Genomic DNA, 13840 nt, shown 5'->3' with positions numbered 1-13840 from the left:
TAGGCGCCCGCCACCACGCCCGGCTGATTTTTGTATTTTTAATGGAGACGGGGTTTCACCATGTTGGCCAGGCTGGTCTTGAACTCCTGACCTCAAATGATCTGCCTGCCTCAGCCTCCCAAAATGCTGGGATTACAGGCCTGAACGACTGCACCTGGCCCTAAAAGGTGGGTTCTAACTGTCATTGGGAAGAGGTAAGATAAACAGAAATCATCATTCTGCTTAGGTAACCTTGTATCTCTAAATACTGCCCCCAGAAAGTGGAGAAATGTGACTGTTTCCAGTTAATGGAGACAGTGATCCCACAGTAGCACCAAATCATCTGTTCAGCTGTCAGTCATCAGTCTCATCAGTCTATCATCTTCTCCTAAATAATAGTGAGCCTCTATTCATGGCAAAGTATACTCCATCTCCCCAATTTTGGATCACTAAGTCCTGGGATTGTTCCCTAGCTAACTCCGAGGACCTGGACCTGTAAAACCCCATTTCTTTGCCTAGCTGCCCTGCATGTTATCTGTGTTCCTCAGCCAATGGCTCAAATGCAAGTCACAGCATTTCAATTGTATTTCGTTTGTAACTGTTTTATCAGTGAACCCACTGGTATTTCCTGATCCCCCAACACACACCCTCACTCACCCTTTCAGACCTTCTTGGTCATGCCCATTTGCTTCAATTCTTCTTTTTCTTTTCTGTAAGCCCCCAGGTGCTATGTAGGCTACTTTGTACCTGTCTAACTCTACCAGCTTGCAAGTAGAGTTATGTTCCTTGCATGATGGAATACTGTATGGAACTTCTCTTCTTAGGGCAGACATTTGGAGAGCTCTTTGAACATTTTCTTTCTTTTAATCCACCAATTTCATGATTATTTTTCTAACTTTTATCAACTAAGGGTAGCGTGGTTCAACTTGGGCTCTACTTACAAGAAAAAAAGTAAAGGAAAGATTGCCTAAATGTCATGTTCTCTTATTTCCAGTCCCGCCTCACCTTACCCTGCAAAAAAAAAAATTATGGGATGTTTTTGGGAGATATTCTTCTTACTACAATATCTTTTTTAGGAAAGACAGAACTTATTTTTTTTAATTCTATGACTTTAAAAAGACAAAAAATACTGCTTGCATCACTACTTGCTGAGTTCGTTTTTTCTAGTAACAAGATTGTAAAGTGTCCTCCGACAGGCCTACAAGTATTCTTAATGTTAAATGTCAATAAAATTGGAGGTATTAAACAGTCTCATGTTCTTTCTCCACGAGTGCAAAATCAGAAGAACACACGTGGAAGTGTTTTGGATTTAGTAAAGGAAACAAAGGCCAGGGGCTGGAGAGGGCTGGGGGCGGGGAGGACCACCTATGCTGGGGTCTCCAGGGAGTGGGCCTCCCAGGCCAGGCGCTAAACAAAGGGCCTCAGGAGGATCCCACAAAATCAACTTATGGGGGCAGTCCTCAGGGGCAGGCAGGAGAGCTGGGTGTGCCAGGCCCCCTCAGTGCAAAGGAGTTTTAAGGCTGGAGATGAAAGGACAGAAGGAGATGAGGCCTAAATGGCTTCAAAGGGGGCAGGTGTGCGTGCTTTGGAACACAGAGGAGGGCTTTGTGGTGGCCACAGAGAGGAGCAGTGGAGACCAGAATCCACAGGGCTTGGTAAGTGCTGGGATGGGGGAAGGGCAGCTTGTGGGACCAGTGTCAACTGAGGTCTTGGGTTTCTTCTCCAGAAACATCCTTGACCAACTAGCCTTTGTTCTAGCCACACGCACCTTTGGTATTTCCTCAGCTCCTAATGTAAGGCTTCTATTACACTTCAATTCATTAGCATTTCTTCTCAGATGTTTTATTTTCATCAGTCTTCATAGCAACATGTTAATCTTCTGATGAGCCGAGGTAGTAACTCTTATTTCTCTAATAGTCTCTTAATTCGGGGCTTTAACCAAGAGGAGGAGGGGGACAGTCCCAAAGCCTGCACTGGATCTCCACTTAAGTGATCCAGCCACTCAAGGAATATTGATAGCTGGTGTCATGACACCACCAGGCAACACTTCTGGTAAGACAATCAGCATGCAGGTGTCATCTCAAAGCCCAGCCCTCTGTGAGGCTCATGCCACCCCCTGTTGCTGGAACTGACTGGACGTGGTTCTGTCGATCCACGTGGGAGAATACTCTCGTGATCATCAGCCAGGGTTGAACAGAGACCTAGTAAAAGAAAACAGAAAACAACCCATTTTTAAAAAATTTTAAATGAACGAGCACTTCGTCAAAGAAGATGGCCAATAAGCACATGAAAAGATCTTCAGCATCATTAGTTACTAAGAAGATGCAAACTAAAACTAGAATGAGATACCACTGCATACCTATTAAAATGGCTAAAATTAAAAAGACTCCAAAGTGCTGGTGGGAAGATGGAGCAACTGAAATGCGCACAGCTGATGGGAAAGTATATGGTGTGATCATTTCAGTAATTTCTTACAATGTTATACACAGACCTCCCATGTGACCAGCCATTGTACTCCTAGGTATTTGCCTGAGAACAATAAAAGCATGTCCCCACACAAAGACTTGTACACAAATGTTCACAGCAGCTTTGTTTGTAATAGTCAATAATTGAAACAACACAAATAACCATCAACAGGTGAATGGAAAGACAAATTGTGATATACCTGTACAATGAAATTCTGCTCAGCAATAAGAAGGAATGAACTATTGGTATATTCAACAATATGGATGAATCTAAAACTAATTATGCTGAGTGAAAGAAGCCAGACAAAAAAGAGTACACACTGAATGGTTCTATTTAGATACAATTCTAGAAAATGCAAACTTACAGTGAGGTAAACGGTGTTATACAAGTCACAAATGGTTAATTGCCCATAACTTTCTAACACTCAGTCATTGTTGGGTATTTTGCGGTGATTATCAGGCTAGAGTTACTGAAAGAATTGAGTTTTAGGTAAGTTTGATTTTATGGGCTTACCAGGGCACATGCCTTGGATCAGTCCCTGTACTCTCTAACCCAAAGTGCATATCTGCACTGGAATTTTTCACTAATTGAGACAACCAAGTAGCTATCTCTTTTGAAAACAAAACTCACAAGATTGCTTCACACAATGTTTAATTATATATTTTCAGACATATTTGGTAGAATTCTTTTGGTTACAAATAGTAGAAACTGACTCTAGATGAATTATTATAAGTGTACCAGATGTCTCCCAGGACTCAAGGCAATATGTAGCTAACAGTCTCTGGAACTGACTAGAACCAGGATGCTCTCCACATTTTTTTTCTGTTTCTCTGCCCTTCAGCTTTCTTCTCTCCCTGAAAGCAACCTTTTTCTCTGCTCTCCAAACTGAACAATAGATGTTAGCCTTTCTCAGCTTAGTGGTCTACATATAATTCTTCTAACCACCAATGGATAATCCGAGGCTCTCCTTTAATGGGCACTCAATTAGCCTAGCCTGGTTCATTGGTCCACCCTTGGGCCAATCAGCCAGATCTAAAGAGTAGATCAAATCATATTACTGTGGCTGCTAATAACTACCTCTGAACCCTACAAATTTGGGAAATTATAGGTAAGGAGAAACAGTTTGCAGCAAAGAGCAAGCTAAACAGGTATCATGGTGTCTCCTCCACTCATGCATATGTTGAGAGTTGTTGTAATTTTAGAAATGTAGCTGTGAGCTCTGTGACACAGAGACATATAGAAACATAAGGGGGTTGGAGGAGAAACTGTGTCTTCCTCAGGATTTTTTGGTCATAAGTAATAGAAACCCATCCAGAGGTTCTGCTATGGTTTGAATGTGTCCTTTGAAAAATTCAAGTGTTGCCAATATGATAAAAGGTGGGACCTTTAAGAGATGATTAGGCCCATGTGGACTCCTCCATCTTGAACAGGATTAGGTGCCCTTTTAAAAAGGCTTGATAGAGGGAATACATCTTGCTTGCCCTTCTGCCTTCCACCATGTGAAGACACAGCATTCCTCCCGCCAGAGGATGCAGCATTCAAAGCACCATCTTGAATGCAGAGACCAAACCCTCACCAGACAACTGAACTTTCCAGCACCTTGATCTTGGACTTCCCAGCCTCCAGAACTATGAGACAATACATTTCTGTTCTTTATAAGATACCCAGTCTCAGATATTCTGTTATAGCAGCACAGAAACTAAGACAGGCTCTTAAGCATGTCACCAAGATTTTAAATACTTGAGGAAGGCTTTTATATGCAGAGGACCAACTTACAGTTACTGATTTGATTAATACTCAAGTTATTAAAGTTGTAGTGTTTTAAAACCTAGGTTTTTCATGTCTTTATGTTTAACTCAAATTTTATCCTTTTTGATATCCAGTAATTTCTATATAAAAATAAAATTGATCATTTTCATTTTTTCTTTGATTAGCATTGAATTGACTCAAGTTTGAATAGTAAATCCTACTTGATAACTAACCTTATTTATAAACTTTGGCTACGTTGGGGGCCCAGCTGGAGGCTTGAGGAGCCTCAATCTTGGAGCCATGGGTTCCATTTGGGACATAGGTCTCTGCCATTTCTGCTCCTCCTGCATCCTCTCCCCCGGAGGTGGCTTGAGCATGATCCCCATCAGGGGGCCTGAAACACAAACAGCCTAGGAGGAATAGAAGACAGCAGGAACCCTCCAATCTAGAGTAGGGCAGGAAAGGATGCCCTTCTTTTCTGGGTCCACAGCTGTGCAAAACAGTAACACTGCAACACCACTGGTGTTTTTCTCCCTCCTTATGTGGAAAATATTTATTCTGCCTAGAGCAGCTCTAATACACACTGGTGTCCCGTCCCTGTGCCCAGGTCCCTATCTTCCCATGCCATCCAGTCCCCTCTTCCTGTCCTCTTGTTGGCAGACCTCCCAGGTACTGGGAAGCTTACCCTGCCTCAGCCAGCATGTCCCTCTGTACCAGCCTCTGAGTTTCCCTGAGGAGATACCTGTGATGCTGTCATTCTGGCCTTGACAGCGTTATTTCCTTATGACCTAGAAGTCTCTTGGCCTGCCCTGCTCAGCAGGAGCACTCCACAAGAGGATGCATGCCTCACTCCCATGTGCCCCACCCCAGGATTTTTATAGATAGTGTCAGTGACAAGTTGTGGGAAATGGGCCTCAAATGCTTTCCAGAAGCTTCCTTGCTCACTGCATGTAAAGCTTTAATGCCCTCATTTTAATTGTCATCTTCCCACATTTTAAAGGTCAGCACCCTTGAGGTGGGACATGGTGACTCACACTTCTAATCCCAGCACTTTGGGAGGCCAAGGCAGACAGATCACTTGAAGACAGGAGTTAGAGACCAGCCTGGCCAACATGGCAAAACCCCGTCTTACTAAAAATACAAAAATTAGCCAGGTGTGGTGGCACATGTCTGTAATCCCAGCTACTCAGGAGGCTGAGGTATGAGAATTGCTTGAACCCGGGAGGTGGAGGTTGCAGTGAACTGAGATCCTGCCACTGCACTTCAACCTGGGTGACACAGTAAGACTCTGTCTCAAAAACCAAAACAAAACAAAACAGAGCCTTGGCTGCTCCACCCCAGGGAGGGAGTCTGGTTCTGCACACAAGCTTCTGGCTAACCTCTGTAAACCTCCCCAGGTCAATAGATAAGCCAAGAGGAGGAATCCAGTCAGACAGAGTGGGGAGGCCAGGCTGGGGACAGGACAGGGGGAGCTCATGCTTGAGAGACAGCCGAGAAGAGGAGTTACGTCTCAAAGTAGGCTTCAGGGTTTTAAAAGATTGTTATTTGTGTTCTTCTATTATAAGATTACTGTAACCTCACTACAGAAAATTTGGGAAACCAAAAGTTGCTGATAATCCCACAGCCCAAGCTAAACCACTGTTGTCACTTTAGAGGTTTCTTTCTAGACTTCTTATGGATATGTGTTATTTAATCAGACTGTGCATCTAATCTTATATGCCATTTTTTCATTGATATCTAATTATGAGCTTGTCCATGTTTTTTGTTTGTTTTTTTTGTTTTTCTGAGATGGAGTTTCACTCTTGTTACCCAGGCTGCAGTGCAATGGCGAGATCTCGGCTCACCGCAACCTCCGCCTCGTGGGTTCAAGCAATTCTCCTGCCTCAGCCTCCCAAGTAGCTGGGACTACAGGTGTGCACCACCATGCCCAGCTAATTTTTGTATTTTTAGTAGAGACGGGGTTTCACCATGTTGACCAGGATGGTCTCGATCTCTTGACCTTGTGATCTACCCGCCTCAGCCTCCCAAAGTCATGTTTTAACTAACATTTATAACTGTTATTTAGACTTGCTGTGTTATACTCTACTCCAGGAAATATCGGTGTCCGTTTAATCTTTCCTTGCCCTTGAATGTTTCAGTTGACACTTTTTGACTCTTCATTTATAACGCAAATCACTAGATGAACATCTTTGTTCCCTGGCTTTTTCTGCATTTAGGAATGCTGCCTTTGCTTTGCCTTCCAAAGTGGAATTTCTCAAATCATTGATGGCTCCTTGGGTTCATTGCTGTGGGAAGTAGAAAATTTCCTTTTTAAAGTTTCTTTTCTTGTTAAAGAATAAGTGTGCTAATAACTTTGTTAAGCCCTGTCCTATGTAGCTATTAGCCATGCCAGGCTTACAGGCACGTAGTACATTCTGTGTCCTTGTACTTTAACCAGGATACCTGTGCCGGACGTGCTCACAAGCATACCCCAGCTCTCCATTCCTTTTACCTGTTTAGAAAAGTTTTAAGTTGTTAGCCAGTTAGGTTTTAGTTTAGATTGTGAGGTCTGGCTCCAGCCAAAGGAGATCAGACACAGAAGTAAGGACAAGCCCAAATACATAGGAATAAATTTGTCTGTTTTCCTTTATTCATTGTACTTTTGGCACGATTGGCTAGTGAGGGTACCCTTCCTGCAGTCCAGGAAATAAAAATTGCATTACTGAAAGATCCTTTGTCTCAGTGCTAATTTTTCTTTGCAGCACCAAGCATCTATTTTCAACAATTGCCAAATGTTTTTTTCCAAATAGGGCATCAGCAGTGCTGAGCAGCCTCAGGTTAGAATCAGAGCTAGGGGCCCAGGTACAGTGGCTCATGCCTGTAATCCCAGCACTTTGGAAGGCCCAGCAGAAGGATCACCTGAGGTCAGAAGTTCAAGACCAACCTAGCCAACATGGTGAAGCCTCCATCTATGCTAAAAATACAGAAAAATTAGCTGGGCGTGGTGGCGCATGCCTATAGTCCCAGCTACTCAGGAGGCTGAGGCAGGATAATCGCTTGAACCTGGGAGGCAGAGGTTGCAATGAGCCGAGATCATGCCATTGCACTCCAGCTTGGGCAACAGAGTGAGACTCCATCTCAAAAAANAAAAAAAAAAAAAAAAAAAATCAAATCTAGGGAAAACTGAGACCAGAACAGCAAGGATCCTATGTTCTCAATACCTGAAACACTGCAATAAGATTTCTCCAGGACTAGGATAGGAGGTTAGATCTAGGAAGAGGAACTACGGATGACTGGAAATGTCTGAATCGTGTGGAATCAGTGCCAAAAGAAAATGAGTAATGAGTCTAGACATGTAATTGCCCACGTGCATATGGTGCCTCCAGCTGTACCACCCTGAACAGCTGATTGCTCAAGTGCTATACAATAAAGACCAAGAGGTGGAAAATTACGGGCAAGGTATAGGTGAAGGCCAGGACCCCAGGGCATATTTTAAAAAGAAGCTCTAATCTCCTGGGAGGTGGCATGGAAAGTTACTCAAAGGCAGAAACTGCCCCATCCCAATGGTTCCTGAAAGCCACCCCACCCTGCACTTTGCCCGGGAACCCTATAAAAAGGGAGTTCCAGCAGGGCACAGTAGCTCATGCCTGTAATTCCAGCACTTTGGGAGGCCAAGGCGGGCGGATCACAAGGTCAAGAGTTCGAGACTGGCCTGCCCAACGTCGTGAAACCCCATCTCTACTAAAAATACAAAACTTAGCCAGGTGTCGTGGTGGGTGCCTATAGTCCCAGCTACTCGGGAGGCTGAGGCAGGAGAATCACTTGAATCTAGGAGGCGGAGGTTGCAGTGAGCCAAGATTGCACCACTGCACTCCAGCCTGGGCAACAGAGCGAGACTCCATCTCAAAAAAAAAAAACCAAAGAAAGAGATCAGGCATCCACTCCCTGCCTCGTTCCAGGCTGCCTGCCTCAGCCCATTCTCCCACCTCATTCTACCTTGGATTTTATTTTTTCAGCTTCCAACCTGGGCATTCTTTCATTCATTCATTGAAGGTGAAAATGACAAGGTCCCTCTTGCAGCTGCTATTGACCTTTGCAAACCATAACTGGTTCCACTGCCACCAGCTAGCCACCTTTGGGTCACCTCTGCTGATTCCTTCTCTCTGCCCCCAAGACCACTGCTGTGCCCACCCCACAGGGCTCCCTCTCTGAGTACTCCTCTCATACTGTCTGGTTTCTGGCACTGCCCACACTCTGCTGACATCCAGACCTTCTTCCAGCCCAGACCTGTCTCCTGGGCCTCAGGCCCAGGTTTGGACTGACCATTAGACATTTCTTCCTGGTGTTCCAGGAGTTGGCTGAACCTAGTATCTCACCTTTAGGCTGCACCACCTCCAGTCCCATGTCCCCTGAATGGCCCCAACCATGCACCGAAGTCTTGTGCCAGAAATCAGAAAACCTCCTAGAGTTGACCTTACTTCTTACTTCCATCTAGAAGGCCACCAAGGAGCAATTAAATCCATTCCCTCCTTGCCACCCACATCAGTCACCCCTCAAATGCATTCCCACATGCACCTTTTTACCTGCCTCACTGACCCAGGTCTTCCCTCTTCTACTCTGGGGCTCCCCAAAGTGGTCCTTCTCAAAGAGCATGTTGATCAGGTCCCTTCTCTGTTTACATAAAACTCTAACTGCCTCCTGGAATGAGGGGTGCTGGAGATAACATTCCAAATCCATTCATTCATTCACTCATTCAGGAAATATTTAGAGGGCCTTCCATCAGATAGGCACCGCACTAGCACTGGGAATCTGCTGGAAAACAGAGAAGACGTGGAGAAGTGATATCCATGGATATTCAGGGTCATCTACGAAGGGCTACCCCATGCACATCGAGTTGGACCCCTCACCGCATCCCAGCATTCTCCACTGTTACACTTATGACCTTGCAGCTCCCGAAACATGGCACTTCCCTGCCCAGAACAAGTTGCTTCTCCGGCCTTGTACATGCTTCCCCATTCTTTCTTTAGATTATCACTATTTGTTCTTCCTAACTCAGCTGTAGTCTCAGCTTCTCGAGAAAGCTTTCCTAACACCCCTCCCCAGGCCCCTTCAGATCTACCTGCCCTTCCCCTATGTCACCAGCACCTGTGTTTACCCCCATAATTATAGCAACCACACAGTATAGTGACATTGTTTACTAGCCTGTATTTTCTTTCCCACCCACTTCCTACCCACACACACACACACACACACCACACACCTTTATGAGTGCCTCAAGATAAGAGCCTGGGTGTTTTTTATCACCGGTGCATAAAATTGACTACTGTAGGGTCTGCATTTGGTAAATAAACCATATGAAGATAACACAGATCATTCTTACTGAGTTAATAAAATATTTGTTGACTACATTTATTTATATAGTTCATTTTAAATGCAGGTTAATGTCTTAGTCACTTTGGATACATTTAATAACCTTTTGAGAGAGTAGCATGAAGTTCATTGGGCTAGTGCTTCCTGAACAGATTTTTACTGAGTGCCTACTATGTGCCAAGCATCATTTTGGCACAGGGGATGTGGCAGTGAAAAATTAGAGACCCTCTCCTCATGGGGCTTGTATTCTAGTGGGAAAAAGCTGGCTGTAAACACATAAACAAATGGAAGTCTCAGAGTGATAAATGCTATCAAGAAAATATCGTAATGGGAGGAGGCATTCTTGGAGGTGGGAGAGTGGCCTCCACATTAGCTGGGGTGATTTGGGAAGCCCCCCCGCCCTTTTTTTTCTTTTGAGACAGAGTCTCACTCTGTCACCAAGGCTGGAGTGCAGTGGCAAGAGCCCGGCTCTCCACAACCTCCGTCTCCTGGGTTCAAGCAATTCTACTGCCTCAGCCTCCCACATAGCCGGGATTACAGGTGCCTGCCACCATGCCCTGCTAATTTTTGTATTTTTAGTAGAAATGGCATTTCATCATGTTGGCAGGACCCATCTTGAATTCCTGACCTCAAGTGATCTGCCCACTTCGGCCTCCCAAAGTGCTGGGATTACAGGCATGAGCCACCTGGCCTGGAACGGCCCCTCTTTACCCCAACTTCCCCATCAGTGAGTTGGGAATGATGATGGTACTGGGGTGCTTGGAAACTTGGGAAGATTACATGAGAAAAATATGAATACAGCACTGGATACTTAATAAAAATTGTCCTTATTGCAGGGGATTTTTTGTTTTGTTTTTTTGTTTTTTTAAATTGCATTTTAGGTTTTGGGGTACATGTGAAGAACATGCAAGATTGTTGCATAGGTACACACATGGCAGTGTGATTTGCTGCCTTCCTCTCCTTCACCTATATCTGGCATTTTTCCCCATGCTCTCTCTCCCCAACTCCCCACCCCCCACTGTCCCTCCCCTATTTCCCCCCAACAGACCCAAGTGTGTAGTGCTCCCCTCCCTGTGTCCATGTGTTCTCATTGTTCAACACCCGCCTACAAATGAGAACATGTGGTGTTTTATTTTCCGCTCTTGTGTCAGTTTGCTGAGAATGATGGTTTCCAGGTTCATCCATGTCCCTACAAAAGACTGGGGTGGAAGGACATGAACTCATCATTTTTGATGGCTGCATAATATTCCATGGTGTATATGTGCCACATTTTCCCTGTCCAGTCTATCATTGATGGGCATTTGGGTTGGTTCCAGGTCTTTGCTATTGTAAACTGTGCTGCAATGAACATTCATGTGCATGTGTCCTTATAGTAGAACGATTTATAATCGTTTGGATATATACCCAGTAATGAGATTGCTGGGTCAAATGGAATTTCTATTTCTAGGTCCTTGAGGAATCTCCACACTGTCTTCCACAATGGTTGAACTAATTTACACTCCTACCAACAGTGTAAAAGTGTTCCTATTTCTCCACATCCTCTCCAGCATCTGTTATCTCTAGATTTTTTAATGATCACCAGTCTAACTGGCGTGAGATGGTACCTCAATGTAGTTTTGATTTGCATTTCTCTGATGACCAGTGATGATGAGCATTTTTTCATATGTTTGTTGGCCTCATGTATGTCTTCTTTTGTAAAGTGTCTGTTCATATCCTTTGCCCACTTTTGAATGGGCTTGTTTGTTTTTTTCCTGTAAATCTGTTTTAGTTCTTTGTAAATTCTGGATATCAGCCCTTTGTCAGATGGGTAGACTGCAAAAATTTTTTCCCATTCTGTTGGTTGCTGATTCAGTCTAATGACTGATTCTTTTGCCGTGCAGAAGCTGTGGAGTTTGATTAGGTCCCATTTGTCTATTTTGGCTTTCGTTGCCAATGCTTTTGGTGTTTTGGTCACGAAGTCCTTGCTTACGCCTATGTCCTGAATGGTTTTGCCTAGATTTTCTTCTAGGGTTTTTATGGTGTTAGGTCTTATGTTTGAGTCTTTAATCCATCTGGAGTTAATTTTAGTGTAAGGTGTCAGGAAGGAATCCAGCTTCTGTTTCCTGCAAATGGCTAGCCAATTTTCCCAACACCATTTATTAAACAGGGAATCCTTTCCCCATTGCTTGTTTTTGTCTGGTTTGTCAAAGATGGTTGTAGATATGTTGTGTTGCCTCCGAGGCCTCTGTTCTGTTCCATTGGTCTATATCTCTGTTTTGGTACCAGTACCATGCTGTTTTGATTACCGTAGCCTTGTAGTATGGTTTGAAGTCAGGTAGCATGATGCCTCACGCTTTGTTCTTTTTGCTTAGAATTGACTTGGCTATGCGGGCTCTCTTTTGGTTCCATATGAAGTTTAAGGTGTTTTTTTCCAGTTCTGTGAAGAAGGTCATTGGTAGCTTGATGGGGATAGCATTGAATCTGTAAATTACTTTGGGCAGTATGGCTGTTTTCACGATATTGATTCTTCCTAAGCATGAACATGGAATGTTTCTCCATCTGTTTATGTCTTCTCTTATTTTGTTGAGCAGTGGCTTGTAGTTCTCCTTGAAGAGGTCCTTTACATTCCTTGTTAGTTGTATTCCTAGGTATTTTCTTCTCTTTGTAGCAATTGTGAATGGCAGTTCATTCTTGATTTGGCTCTCTTTAAGTCTGTTATTGGTGTATAGGAACGCTTGTGATTTTTGCACATTGATTTTGTATCCTGAGACCTTGCCAAAGTTGCTTATCTGTTGCAAGGTTTTAAGCAAGAAAGACAGATGATTTAATTTTCTTCTTCTTCTTCTTCTTTTTGAGACAGATTCTCCCTCTGTTACCCAGGCTGGAGTCCAGTGGCGCAATCTTAGCTCACTACAACCTCCACCTCCCGATTCTCCCACCTTAGCTTCCTGAGTAGCTAGAATTACAGGCACAGACACCACTCCTGGCTAATTTTTTCTACTTTTGATAGAGACAGGGTTTCACCATGTTGCTCAGGCTGGTCTCAAACTCCTGCCTTGAACTCCTGAGCTAAAGAGATCCATCTGCTAAGCGTGAGCCACTGCACCTGGTTTCTAATTTATACTCTTAAAGGAGCATGCCAACTGCAGGTGGAGAATGAATGTCAAGGGTAGGGGGAGAGGGAGACTACACAGGAGGCTGTGGCGATGCAAAGAATGATGAAGCTTCTGACTGTTTCTAGAAGCAGATTTAGTCAAGTGTCAGAGATTTATTGACATGTGCCACTGCAAAGGCCAAGTTTAGAAGATAGTCTCCTGGATATGAAGAGCACATCTGTGCCTGATGGAATACATGAAAACATGCCTATATTTCCTGCCACACATATGTCTTGCATCAAGTTCGACCTTGATCATCACACCTGGGCCCTCGTTCACATCTGCTTCTAAAATGACTGGTGCAACTCTGTGTCTCTCTTTTTACTGCACCTTGGCTGTCTCCTTAGGGTTTCATTTTCACCACTAAGTCTATTAAATTCCTCTTTAAGGTCTCATGAGTATTTCCCCTGCAGTCTCCCAGAGTACTACAAGCTACTCAACCATTGTTATATTTTTGAGACTTTTAAAGCTTTAACTTAATAAACACACATACAATTTTTTTTCTTTTTTTTTTTTAGCTAGGGTCTTACTTTGTCACTCAGGCTGGAGTGCAGTGGTGCGATCTAGGCTCACTGCAACCTTGACCTCCTGGGCTCAAGTGATCCTCCCACCTCAGCCCCCTCAAGTGACTGAGACTACAGGCATGCACCACCATGCCCAGTTAATTTTTGTTTTATTTTTAGTAGAGATGGAGTTTTGCTACATTGCCCAGGTTGGTCTTGAACTCCTGGACTCAAGCAATCCACCTGCCTCAGCCTCCCAAAGTGCTAGGATTACATTTGTGAGCCAGTGCTTCCAGCCTAAACACATACAATCCTAAACACTCAGAAATGCACACAATTCTTATAAACATGATCTACCCAGCTCCTGTTCATGGTGAAGATTTTGAACATTCTTCAAGTGAGGTTTTCAAATGTTGGCCCACTCAGTGGCTGGACTGAAACACAAAAACTTCCAACAGCTCTGCCTTAGCAAACACAAAAATACACATATTTGTTGAATGAATGAGTGAAGAAACACATTCTTAAAACTTATGGCAGCCCCAAAAGTGGAAGTAGGAAAGAAATGTTCAGGGAACGTTCTAGATAAGTTACTCAATACCATCTCCATTGTGATCTTGGGTGGTTTGGTTCAGAATTCTAGGTTTGGTCGTCTCTCCATCC

The sequence above is a fragment of the Cebus imitator genome, unplaced genomic scaffold (assembly GCF_001604975.1).
Source record: "Cebus imitator isolate Cc_AM_T3 unplaced genomic scaffold, Cebus_imitator-1.0 Scaffold41, whole genome shotgun sequence".
Taxonomy (NCBI): Eukaryota; Metazoa; Chordata; class Mammalia; order Primates; family Cebidae; genus Cebus; species Cebus imitator.
This window is presented reverse-complemented; position numbering follows the sequence as displayed.